Genomic DNA, 13,812 nt, shown 5'->3' with positions numbered 1-13,812 from the left:
ACATTTTTTTTTGTGCAAGGTGAAATTGTAATGGTGCAAAGTGAAATTGTGATGGTATGAAATGCATTGAAATATTCTAGGAACACAGATTTTTATTCCAGTTCATGCTATTTGTAAGAGTTTGCATTATAGAAAAACAAAATTTCCCTTAATATTAATAGGAAGGCATATCAAATAACTCCTCTTTCCTCCATCCAATTAAATGACTAAAAATGGACCTCTCTGAATCCAAGATTTTTCTTCATTCCTTGATGCACTCCCATTCTTAGCCATGTCACACATGCTCAGAAGAAAAAGCTTTTTGTTCCGAACACTAAAGATGGTAAAAGATTATGATTTCTTCCCTGCTTTTTAAAATAAACTGATGCTTGTCTCAACAGAAAAATAATGGGGACAAAAGGCCAATTATCAAAACTTGAAAATATTACAATGAATGGCAACACAACCAGTCAACACCCGACAAAGAAAAAAAACAGTGCAGTTCTGGGCTCAGCAATGGGACAACCCAAAGAAATATCACAATAATGCAGCTTAGATGGGGAAGAAGAAGGAGAAGGAGGAAAAGAAATGAAAGAATAAATTGTGGAGAAAAGTTCAAGAATCATCAGCACCAGGTGAAGATAAATTGCATGGCTTTTGTTTGAAACATTTCACTAATCTGTACACATTCATAGCTAACGATGTAAGCATATACTGCAAGGAGGTAAAATTGAAAATTGGTTGGCATATGGCAGAACTCTACCTGATAAGACAATATCCAACAAAAGAGCAGCACCAGGAAATTCCAGGCCAATTACCTGTTTACCAACCACTTTCAAATTGCTAACTAGTGTGATAGCTGATGCAATCCAACAGCACCTACGTACTTGAAAACAAGCTGTTCCAACCTAAGCAGAAAGGAAACCTCTCAAACAGGAGAGGAACAAAAAATCAGTTCCCATTTGGCAAGATGTTTTTGAAAAACTGCAGGAGAATGAAGACCAACTTCAATGTAACAGATTGATTATAAGAAGGTATTTGACTCCCTGACACATGATTGGATAATCAAGGAATAACAAGAGACAGTAGAACACCAGAATCTTTGCGCAAAGATCAATGGCCCAATGGAAGGCACGGTTACTGCTCAATAGTAATAAACCTGGAGAAGTTACTATCAAGACAGGAATCTTTCAAAGAGACTCACTATCACCACCACTGCTGGTTATTGCACTAATACCTCTGTCAACAGCACTGAGCAAGTCAGGGGATGGCTATCAAACATCAAAAATCTCTACCAGGCTATCCCACTTCCTTTATATGGATGATCTGAAGCTGTATGAGAATCTGAAATAGAATTTCTGTTCAACACATTCCCAATATATATACTTAAGATGGAGTTTGGACTGGACAAATGTGCCATGTCTTACTATCAACGGGGAGAATAGTGAAAACTGAAAGAATCAAGATGCTTTATGGAAATAACATCAAGAATCTGAATGAAAACGATCACTACAAATATCTGGGCATCCTTCAGGCTGACAACATCAAACACACTGAGGTCAAGAAGAAGGTTAGAAATGAATACATCAAGAAAATGAATAAGATCTTAAAGTCCAAACTCAGTGGAAGAAATACCATCAAGGCAATAAACACATGGACAATTCCAGACATTAGATACATAGCTGGAATAATGGATTGGTCTCAAGCAGAACTAAAAGCTCTGAATAGGAAGAAAAATAATGACAATGAATCATGCCTTTCATCCATGCAGCAATGTTCATAGACACTACTTAATAAGGAAAATGGATAGGCTTGGAATGTTGCAAGTACACCAGACAGTTGAAGAAATAAAAAGGACATTGGAATAATATCTGAAGGACAGTGAAGGAGATACACTGAAGCTAGTATATAACATCTTGAGAAAGACACAGTAAATGGATAAAAATGGCAAATCCTGTCTAAACATCTGGCTGATAGTGCGACCAATCATCATCATAATAACGTTGTAATTTTGTCAATTACAAAAGACCATATTGCTTGGATCCACACATATACTATACCGATACATTATGAGACCCTAGATCATTGGAAGAACTTAATCCATATGAAGGCCAACAACTAAAGAACTGGCAGCTGTGATTTTATATTGTTGCCTATATAATAATATCTTGAGTTGCTAAATGAATTAACTTGCTGAGTAAATACATTTGCATACATTTGAATAAATAAATTCATAAAGTCCAGGTTAGGCTCTTAAATTACTCATATGAACAACATGCAAATGAGATAATGATGTAGATTTTGATTTGTCTTTTTAGTGCTCTTGGCTATATGCATTATACTTGCAGGTGAACAGAAATACCTCACTATAGGAAGGAATGTGTTCAATGGGATTCTAAGAAATCTGATGACAAAGATTTTTTCAAACTGGTATCCTCAGCACAAAAAAACTATGACAAAGAGATGAAATCAAGGCATGTCTGGAGCAATGTAAGGGCTACTAAGTTCCCTGAAGCTGATTCTCCTGAGCAGGCACTATAAAAAGATTCAGAAATCTGGATGTTTGTTCTAAGAAAGAACAAGATCAAAAGAGAATTGCTGGCTTTAAAGAAAAGAGGATGAGTTGGGTGGGGAGAAAGGAGCTTAGGATAACCCTAAAGCAATGGAATGAGTGAAATCTTGAGATATGTTTTCCAGAAATAGGCCAAAGGTAAAGAAGTCAGCACCAGGAAAATGTGTCCTCTATGAAGTAGGAGTGTCTCAAAGTAATATGTTTCACCTGACAGCTGGAAAGGAAGTGTTTTCTTTTGTATGTTCAAGGGTAAGCCAGAATTCTTGTGTGTGGAAATAACATCCACAGGCATAATGGGTCAACTCGCTATGGCCAACTCGCCACGGCCAACTCGTCATGGCCAACTTATCACAGGACAACTCTCCATGGCCAACTCGCCGTGGCCAGTTCACCATGGCCAACTCAAAGTGGGACAACTTGCTGGGAGCAATTTAACAATTCAATTTAATTCTTTAAAATAAATTAAAAAATATTTTAATTTTTGTCATTCACATTTCATTTTGTCACTGTTTTTGCATCCCTTCTATAATTATTTTATTTCACTATTTCATTGATATTAGTGTAACTCTTGTCCTGCAGCGAATTGACCGTGATGAGTTGTCCTGTGTTGAATTGGCCGTGGCAAGTTGGCTGTGGCAAGCTGGCCAGAGGGGCAGGGTGGGGGTCCCAAAAGTTGCAGTTGCAGCAGCATGATTAAGTCTTACCTTGCGTAGATGTGTGCAATGTGGACGATCAAAAGGGATAGAGTTCCAGTTGTGTTGCCAAGAATACTATCTTGCCTTTTGTGAAGACCGCCATGGATGCTGCTGGATGGAAGAGAAAAGAATACAACTCGCCACTGTTTTGTCTTTTTCCAAAACAGATCACATCTGAAAAAGTTTTTGAATTATAGAAAGTTCAAAATGACCATCAATTAAATAGTCCCCCCCCCAAAAAAAACAAACATTTTTCCAGCAAAATATTTTCTCAATTTGTTCCAGAAGTACAGTATTAATCAACTCAGCAGGGAGGAGAAGTAAACTTGTCATACAGTGTTCCCTTCATCCTAGTTTGAAAACAGGATCAGCAGTTTTTATGTATTTCTTTATTTAATTTACATAGCCACCCTTTTCATATATGTGCCACTGGGCAACTCACAAACAGTTTTAAATGTCAGAAAAGCATAAACAGAATACAAGTAAGAACATCGAACAGGCCGCGCTAAAAAAAAACAACCTTTAGAAAAAATATATTAAAAGCACAAACATAACCAGCAGCAGAGAATAAACCATTTATTGAACAGGCTCCCCATCACAACTGGATCCCCTATCCTGCCTTGATAGAAAAGCCATGTCTTTAAAGGCCAGTAGAGTTGGGGGTCAGCCTGAGCTCTGGGTGAATGGTATCCAAAGGATGGGTGACGCATCAGAAAAGTCTCTCTTTCTTGGCCCCATCATATGGCTCTCCTCAGTGGATGGAATCCATAACTGGGTCTCCTGCCCAATCTGATTGGATAGGCAGATGTAACCGTGGAGACGTCGTTCCTCAAATAACATTATTTTTTTGATTCAAGTGTCACAAAAATCTCTACTTATCTCTGCTTGACCATAGAGTTTATTTTAAAAGGTATTGCAGGTTTACTTGAATGGCACTGGCTCCAATACATCTGAGCAAAATTAGCAAAATATTTTTCAAACGTAGGAGATCAGAAGATGTTTCACAAAACAACTTTGTCTGTTACAGGTAGTCTTCAACTTACAGTAGTTCATTTAGTGACCATTCAAACATACAACTGCACCCTTCTAGCCTTTGCAAAGTGATGTTGCCACATACATATATATCTTTAATACTCAGTTCTTTAATACTTATTATTTTGATGCTCATTCCAACTAATGTCTCAAAAACTAGCTCGCAGGTAGTCCGTGACTTACAATCATTCATGCAGTGACTATTTGAAGTTACAACGGCACTGAAAAATGTGACTTTGACAGTTTTTCACAGTTACAACCTTTGCAGTATCCCTGTGATCATGTGATCAGAATTCAGACGCTTGGCGACTGATACATACTTATGTATCAGTCTCAAAGTATCAGTTGCTGTGTCTCAAAGTCAGATGATCCCCTTTTGCAACCTTCCCACAAGCAAAATCAATGGGGAAACCAGATTCACTTAACAACCGAGTTACTAACTTATCAACTTCAGTGATTCACTTAACAACCCTGGCGAGAAAAGTCGTAAAATAGGCCAAAACTCAACTTAGGAAACATCTCACTTAACAACAGAAATTTTGGGCTCAGTTGCGATCTTAAGCTGAAGTCTACCTGTATATAAAACACAGACTTAGTCATCATTTTATGCTAATTCCATTATAGGACATCTCGAAAGGAAGCACTCATTAAGCAGCAAGCACCTACCATCTCTCTCCCCCAGTCTTCCTTTTTTTTCCCCCTTTCAGGCTATTCTTCCTTAAACTACCATGGAGCAATAGAAAAGCCACACTGTTTCTGAGCAAAGTCCTATATAGTCCATCATTATAAGGGCAATTAAATGCCTCTGAAAAGCGGTTACTCGGTAATAGGTTCAATATTACCCTCTTCTTTTTATTTCAATTTTGAGAGATTCTGTTACTAGAATCTGCGGATAGGCAGCATGACCAGCGGAAGCCGTTCTCTCCTGTTGTTTCAATCCATTTACCCCCTTCTCTCATCCCTCTGCTTTTGTTCCTATACTTTTAATCCTTTTTTTTAAAAAAAAAAAATGGTACTGGAATTTTCTGTTAAAAAGATGTCACCTGAGAAATGAATTTATCTTTACCAAAAAAAAAAAAAATCCCAAAGAACTTTCCCTAATATCTGGAGGACTGCTGTGTTTTACAATTACTTCCTCCTTTGGGAATGCTTTGAAGCAGTACTTCAAATCTATAGGTGGAAGACGTGAGGGAAATAAAGGCAGTGACCTCTCCAATTTGCAAACTGTTTCCCCTCTTTTTCTCTCAAGCTTTGAGTGCTTTTAAAGCAGCAAAGCAGGATAAATATATCTATCATTTCCATTTACCTCACTAGCTAAGCTGTTATGCAAATACATCCTATCAAGCAGTTTTGAGATTCAACATGATTTTGAAGTTGGGGTGGGATCTTCACCAAGTAGTAAGCTGAACCAGTGTCTTCAATCCTTAACAACCTAGTGAAGGTGAATCTTTTGGTCTCCGAGTTTCCAAAATTCAGAAAATGCTCACCTCGACTCTACTGGCATGTTATTGGCCCCTCCGCCCAGAACAAAAGAGAAATAACTTATAATCAAGAGTAATCAATTAAATTGAATTATTTAAATTTATTTTTTAATAAATCAATTCATCTATACTTAAAGAATTGTAAATATATATTTTAAAATGTTTACCTGAAGCAGTTTTGGGTCACATGACGCCTGGAAACTTTGGAGAAGGGTCTTGCATGGTCTTGCAGCCTCTGAAAAGAGCAGGAAAGCATGCGCCAGTCTCACATAATTTTTCACACAATTTTGGGAGGCCTCAGAGGCTGCGTGAGAGCAGGGCCCTCTTGCATGACGTCCATCGTATCCAGAGGCCTGGTCTGTCTCCTGAAACGATGTGGTGTGTTGTCTATGGCACATGTGTCATAGGTTCGCCATCACTGCCCTAACCTGTCTGACCAACACAAGCTTTCACAACCAAGTGCTAGAGAGGGGGAACTGATATGCCACCCACCAATCCTTGCCATTGGCCACGTTAACTAGGACTGTTGGGGTGACTATCCACAGTATCTCCAGGTTGTTTACCTCTCTGCTACAGGTCATAACAGATAATTAGACAATTTAACAGTGCAGTTCAAGCTACTCATGTGAGATGGGAATTGAAAGGTACCAAAATGGGATCAAAGCCCAGTTTTGCTCAAATTTCATTTCAACTATAGTAAGAAAACTAAAATAAAAATCTCTGTCTTTATTTTATTTATGGTATTTATATAAGTAATTCAATTACTCTGTTCTTTGGGAGGCTCACAACATTAAATAATAAAATATAAAATCGTAAAATAATAACTGTAGCATAAAAAAATCCCTGCAGAGACCAATACAATTATTTTTCAGCATATCTAAAAGCTGTAATTTTTGTTTAAAAAAAGGATTCCAAAACATTATGAGGTCTGCTGTCAAAAATAAATATAAAGAAGATCCCGGGTGAACTGCTCCGGGGGGGGCACTCTGCAGATGGCTGATCAAGATGGTCTTCTCTGTAGTAATTACAAGTAGTCCTCAAATAACGATGGCACTTGGGACCAGAATTTCCACCGCTAAGGTGACAGTCATAAAGTGTGATCATGTTGTGCTGGCAATCTCTGTAGTCCCTCTCATTAAGCAAAGATCATAGGTTGTTAAAGCAAGAACCTGACCAGCAGAATACAGAATACAGAATAACAGAGTTGGATGGAATTCTTGGAGGTCTAGTCCAGGGGTAGGCAACCTTGGCTCTTTTATGACTCGTGGACTTCAACTCACAGAATTCCTGAGCCACTTCTACTGTTGGAGCATTCACAACTTCTGGAGGCAGGTTCTTCCACCTCTTTGCAGCTTACCTCCAGCTTCCAACAACTAAAGTCAAAGGGGAAGGCGGCAGGAAGTTGCATGTCTCAGATAGCTTGCAAACTGGCCAACAGGCAGGAAGGTAACTGAGGCTGGGTGGGCAGGCAATCCTTGACACCCAACTGATATTCTGTGACATGTTCTTCTGGTCCTCTGCCCCCGTCTCCCAGTTTTTGGGTTTGGGTGGATGAAAACATGGCTTGGATTCCTGAGATGCTTTTTGCCTGGGAGTGAGGAACTTGAAGAGAAACCCTGAAAGAGAACAGAATGATACTGTAGCATTAAGCTGAGCTCTTTATTTATCTTGCACTGTTTCTTCATGTTGACAACTTTAAAATGTGTGGACTTCAACTCCCAGAATTCCCCAGCCAGCACACTGATCTAGAGGACTACTTGAAGATTGGGAGGTCTTCAACAGTCCTGGCTCTTTGCCTTCTATGCATCCATTGGGACCTGTCTCCCAGATTTGGGGTGGTGATGCCCTTGTTATCCACCCAACTATTTATGATTACAATATTTTGTTTATTTGGATGGATAGGGATATGTGCAGTTTGAATGGGCTCTATAAAGCTAATCATATCAGATGGCATCTATATTTAAATAATTTAAATGAAAGTAATATACAAGTAATCCTTGACTTAATTGCTTAGTGACTATTCAAAGTTTCAAGGGACCCTGAAAAAGATACTTATAACCTGCATTTGATGTTCTGATGGGCATGCCCTCTTGTGACTGCATTTTGGATGCCCAGCAACCAGTTCATATTTATGGCTGTTTGCAGCATCCTGTGATCAAATATAAATCATGTGATTTACCTTTTTGCCAGAACCAATGTTTACTTCCAGTTTCTGGGGGAAAAATGCCCCAAAGTGGGAAAAATGGATTTGCTTAATGACTATGGCGTTCACTTTATGACCACTGCAAAAAAGTTGATAAAATTGGTCATAATCCAATTTTAACAATTGTCATGACTTATGGAGTGGGATCAATTATGATTATAAGTCAGGGACTATATTTGTACTGCCCCAATTGATATAGTCATTCCAGTACCAAGTATAAGTTGATATGCTTATATTCAAAATTCTTGAGTTTTTGGAACCAGAATGGAAATGGAAAGCATCTTATATTTTCATCTTAAACCAAATTTTATTTTCATAATTGAAATTGCACATTTTTATATCAGGAATAACATGTCAATAATCTGTGAATAATGTTATATGGTTTGACCTGGAGCTATTAACAACTGTTAGTGAAAAGAAAACCTGCAGCTGGGTGGAAAATCAGCATGCTCATCTTGCAGACATTCAATTAGAATTGCTCCTGCAACTCCAAGTTAAAATCTATCTTTGTCAGTTAAATTTCTGCCTGTCTGTCCATTGAATGCAAAACGGCATGGTGACCTATTTGGTAAATTGCCTAATCTATTCTCTTCTTCTTCCCCAATAGTTCTTCTGGCTCTTACTCTAGCTTTGCTACTCCCCCTATGCAAACTCCTAGCCTTCTCCATCGATCCAAATAGGAATTTGTCTGGAAGACACATCCAACTGAATTTTTGCCTGCTATGCCCTTTCCCTCATTGCTCAGCTCTTCTTGTTGTTTATGGATCCTCCAGGATTGAGCTGGCTGAGGGTTCAAACTGCACTCTGCCCATGTTCAACGACTCAGTGAGCAGAGAAAAGTGACAAAGATGCTAAGGGGCTTGGAGGCTGAATCCTATTAAGAGCACTTGAAGGAACTGGGTATATTTAGCCTAAAGAAAGAAAGGCTACAGAAAGACACCATAGCAGTTTTCCAATACATGAAGGGATGCCACAGGGAAGAGAGTGTGAATTTATTCTCTCTGCACCCAAGAGTAAGATTAGAACAGTGGTTGGATATCTGTCAATCAGAGATCCAAATTTCAGATAAGGAGGAATTTTCTGACTGTAAGAGGATTAAGCAGTGGAACAGTCTGGCCTCTGAAGTCATGGGCGCACAATTTAGACAATCATTTGTCTGAGATGATATGAGGATCCCTGTATTGGGCAAGGGTTTGGATTGCAGGACTTCCAGCCCTATGATTCTCTGATGAACATTTTCCATCACTCAAAATGGGATTCCCTCTATACCACTTCCCTACTATTCATAGGACTACCCATCCTCCTAATTTACCTCATACAATAAAGCAATTTTTGATTCATTGTACATTTTTACTTGCACACTCAACATCCTCAGAGATTCAAGTAAAACACCCAAGCTTTCAAATGAGATTTACTCCATGCTCATATCTTAGTTTATTTCAGAGCAAGCAAAGAAGGATTGATGGATAGATGGATTTGGAGACACAAAACGCTTGCCTTCCTGATATTATATTCATTTATTTTTATGGGCAGGCCACTAGGGATGAATTAAACATTTAAATTTGAAAGGAAGGAGGGAGAGATAAGGAAGAAACTTGTATTTTATGGCTACTGTCCAATGCAAAAATGTATGGGAGTAAGCCTTGCTGAAATTATAAAAAGGCTTGCTTGGCATATCTCATCCCGTTCTATATCTCTGGGTTTTCTTCCCCTTACCTCTGCACTTTGAACAAAATAATAATAAGAATTCAGACAGACAAGCATCTGCCACACAACATCCCAGACTTAACAACCGTTGATGAGAAAGACAAAAAAAAAAAAAGACGTATAGAAGATAACGCAATGCCTAGAGACAGCAGACGAGAAAGACCTGGAGAAAATAACAAAATTCAAAGACCTGCAAATAGAAGTAGAACAACTGTAACAAAAGAAGGCAAAGGGAATACCAATAGTAATAGATACCTTGGATGCAATTACAAAACATCTGGAGCCCCACTTGAACACCATTGGCATTGACAAAATCACCATAAGCCAATTGCAAAAATGTAATTTTACCTGGAACAGCTTACATCCTGCAATGGTATCTTTAGCACCATCAAGCAATGTTTGCCTATCCCAGTTTTGGGGAAGAACTCAATAGGTGGATAAATATGCCAAATCCAGTCTAAACATCTGGCTGACTGTACAACCAACCGTAATATAATCATTAGCATTTTATTGCCTTCTTTTTCTGCCTTACCCTCATACTGTTTTCCTCCATCCAACAGAAGTCAGACATGGAGATCTAAATATAATATGGGGAATGGGGTTTTACTAAAGAGTGTTTCAACTGCAGATTTCTTTTGGAAAACAGCTGCCACTTATGCTGATAAGAACTAGTAACTTTCCAGCCATTTCCTTGTACAATTGTTTTGCCCTCACTTGACACTGTCAGAGTTCTTCGTTTTCCAAAGACTGGACATACTACTAACATAGCAAATCTATACAAAATACTTTATTGCCACACACTCCTTCCCCGACAACAGGCTGTGGGACAACTGCACCTTTCTAGCCTTTGCAAAGTGATGTTGCCACATACAGTAAATATATCTTTAATACTCAGTTCTTTAATACTTATTATTTTAATGCTCATTCCAACTAATGTCTCAAAAACTACTGTAGCTGGCAAGTAGTCCATGACTTACAATCATTCATTCAGTGACTATTTGAAGTTACAATGGCATTGGGAAAAAAAGTGAGTTATGACCATTTTTCATACTTATGACCATTGCAGTATCCCTGTGGTCACTTGATCAAAATTTATCTGCTTGTCAACTGGCATATTTATTTATTTATTTAATAAATAAATAAATAAATAAATGTATTTATTATGGTTGCCGTGTCCTGGGGTCTTCTGATCACCTTTTGCAACCTTCTGACAAGCAAAATCAATGGGGAAGCCAGATTCACTTAACAACTGTGTTACTAATTTAGCAACTGCAGTGATTCACCTAATAACTGTGTTCAAGAAAAGTTGTAAAATGGGTCAAAATTCATTTAACAACTGTCTTGCTTAGCAATGGAAATTTTGGGTTCAGTTTTGGCGTAGATTGAGGACTAGCTGTACAACCCTTTGCCTTTCACTAAAGATTATTACATTAGTTTAGATAAGGTAGAAAAGTGATTGTTCCTTTTCTAGTTGTTACTGAGCTCCCAGCAAAGCTCAAGCAGGACTCCCACTAGGTTAGTTAGTTATTTATTTATTTATTTATTTATTTATTTATTTATTTATTTATTTATTTATTTATTTATTTATTTATTTATTTATTTATTTATTTATTCATTCATTTATTTATTTATTTATTCATTCATTCATTCATTCATTCATTCATTTAATATACCACCTATCTCACTGTTGAAGCAACTCCGGGTGCTTCATATGCCACTCCTCATAGTTTATGGTCCTGGCAGTTGAATGAAAGTCCTCTTGCTTACTTATAATAATTCAAAAGGTTGAGTGGGGTGAGGCTGCCTCTGGACGTCAGCATGTGCTTGAAAGCACCAAGATGTGGCTCAGTTAGCCAGACAACTGGAACACTGGCTTGAATGCCTGTGAGTACAGTTTGAGGGAATGTCTGAATGCCTAAGAGGGGAAGGGTGGAGGGACTTGTCTGCATGACTGCACCTACTTTGGAAAAGATCTGACAGCCACCCCAACTTTAAACTGGGACTTTCCTACTCTTGTCAGTTTAGCAATGCATGGTTGTTCTTATTTTTTCTTAACTTACAAAAACACAAGTTCTAGCAGCTGTTCTGATTTTTTTTTTAACCATTTCCCAATTCTCCCAAATCAGGGGTGGGCAACTATGGACCTTTTATGACCTGGGCCAACTGGAATTCTGGGAGTTGAAGTCTACAAGTCATAAAAGGGTCATAATTGCCTACCCCTGCCCCAAATTCTTAAGGAAATAGTTCCCTAATCTTCAACATGGATGGTACAGGGCTGATATATGTCAAGAATTTATAATTACTCAGTCTCAGCCAAATTTTACTCAGTTTTAACCCATTCAGATTGGTGGCATAATGCACTTGTACTACATTTCAAATGGCTAGAAAGGATGCATTAGCTCTTATGAGTAATAGAATATGTGGAGGTAAAATGGCTCAATGTTAAAAAAAAAACTAACATGTTTTCCATCTTATGAAGGTAGGCTTGTGCCTCACAATTATAAGTGGAGGCTAACTGGTGGTTTCCAAGGTAACCAAATATAAACAGTTCATCAACAGATGTGCACAAGAGTGACAGAGAGAGATGGCCACATTGAACTTAAGCAAATGATGACTTTATGTTTACTTCTATCTTTTTCAGTAAGATTTGTCTGGTGTACGTCCTTTATTATTATTATTATTATTTGTTTTTGAATTGGCTGTCGAAAACCAGATTAATATTTAGATAGTTGCCCTTTCACTGAATGCAGGCTATCTTCTAGAAACTGGCTATGGAGCAAACTAGTGGAGCTATAATATTCAGAGAGAAGCTATAATTTGCCACTTCTTGGAGACTGATAGGTGAATTCTACTGTTCAGGTAATCTCTCTTCCCAAAACCCTCTTCCTTTGTTGCTCCATAGAGCAGAGGTGTCAAACTGCCGGCCTGTGGGCCAGACGTGTCACGTGGAAGCCGCACTCACCCCATTGCCAGCAATGGCAAAACCGGCCTGATATGTTGTGTGACATCACATGACGTCGCGAGTTTGACATGCCTGCCATAAAGGAAGAGTGAACTGCCACGCTGACCTTATCCAAGATGTTGCATCTCTGTCAGCTGCACCTCAGCCTCCGTACTCTCCATATATGCATATGAGAGCCAGAACCTATACTGGTTTGAAAGTAAGAGAGGGAAACCTGTGATACCAAAGGAAATGAGCTAGTCTCTTTTCAAATGACTGAAACGGAGCTGTTTTGTCTCCAACTAGCACAGGTCAGTCCTAGAGGAGATCAACCCTGACTGCTCTTTAGAAGGCCAGATCCTGAAGTTGAAACTCAAATATTTTGGCCACCTAATGAGAAGGAAGGATTCACTGGCGAAGAGCCTAATTCTGGGAAAGTTTGAGGGCAATAGAAGAAGGGGACGACAGAGAATGAGGTAGTTGGATGGAGTCACTGAAGCAGCAGGCGTGGGCTTAAATGGACTCCAGAAGATGGTAGAGGACAGAAAGGCCTGGAGGAACATTGTCCATGGGGTTGCAATGGGTCAGACACAATTTTGTAACTAACAACAACAAGCATCCTATCAGGAAGGCAAGCGTGCACTTTCTGACATGTGCTCATTTCCTTCCTTCCCCCCTTGACAGTGCTTCTCCTAATCCACGCACACTATTCTAAGCCTTTCTAAATGCACTTTAAAAATAGCTTCTGAAGGTTGAGGATCCAGCAATGTAACAGAAACAATCTGGCTGCATAAACGACAACAGCGAGGAATCGGTGTGACATTTAGGTAAATGCTACAGCCATTTGTAAGTGTTCATTTCAGCCAGTGCCCCATCTATTACACGACAGCTATTTGTTTAACATCCCAGGGAGAATTCTTTCCACTTACAGACAAGCTATTTAAGGAGGCGCCAGAATCAAGATGTAAAGTGTTATAATATGGACAATTTGTTACCACCGCAGCTAACTATCTCATTAAGCCTATGGAGCGCAGGACATAGTTGACTGTTTCTTAAACTTCCAAGTTAATGGGGGAATGAGAAGATGATGGGGTGAAGCAGGAGAGTGGGCTGATTGAGAAGAACTAGTGTGATGCAAATTTGCAAAGAATAAATTCAACAAAGGTTGACTAACCTCTGGAACTGATGGAGAACTGCCTCCA

This window comes from Protobothrops mucrosquamatus, unplaced genomic scaffold (genome assembly GCF_001527695.2).
Source record: "Protobothrops mucrosquamatus isolate PMUCROS unplaced genomic scaffold, P.Mucros_1.0 scaffold30, whole genome shotgun sequence".
NCBI classification, from domain to species: Eukaryota; Metazoa; Chordata; class Lepidosauria; order Squamata; family Viperidae; genus Protobothrops; species Protobothrops mucrosquamatus.
This window is presented reverse-complemented; position numbering follows the sequence as displayed.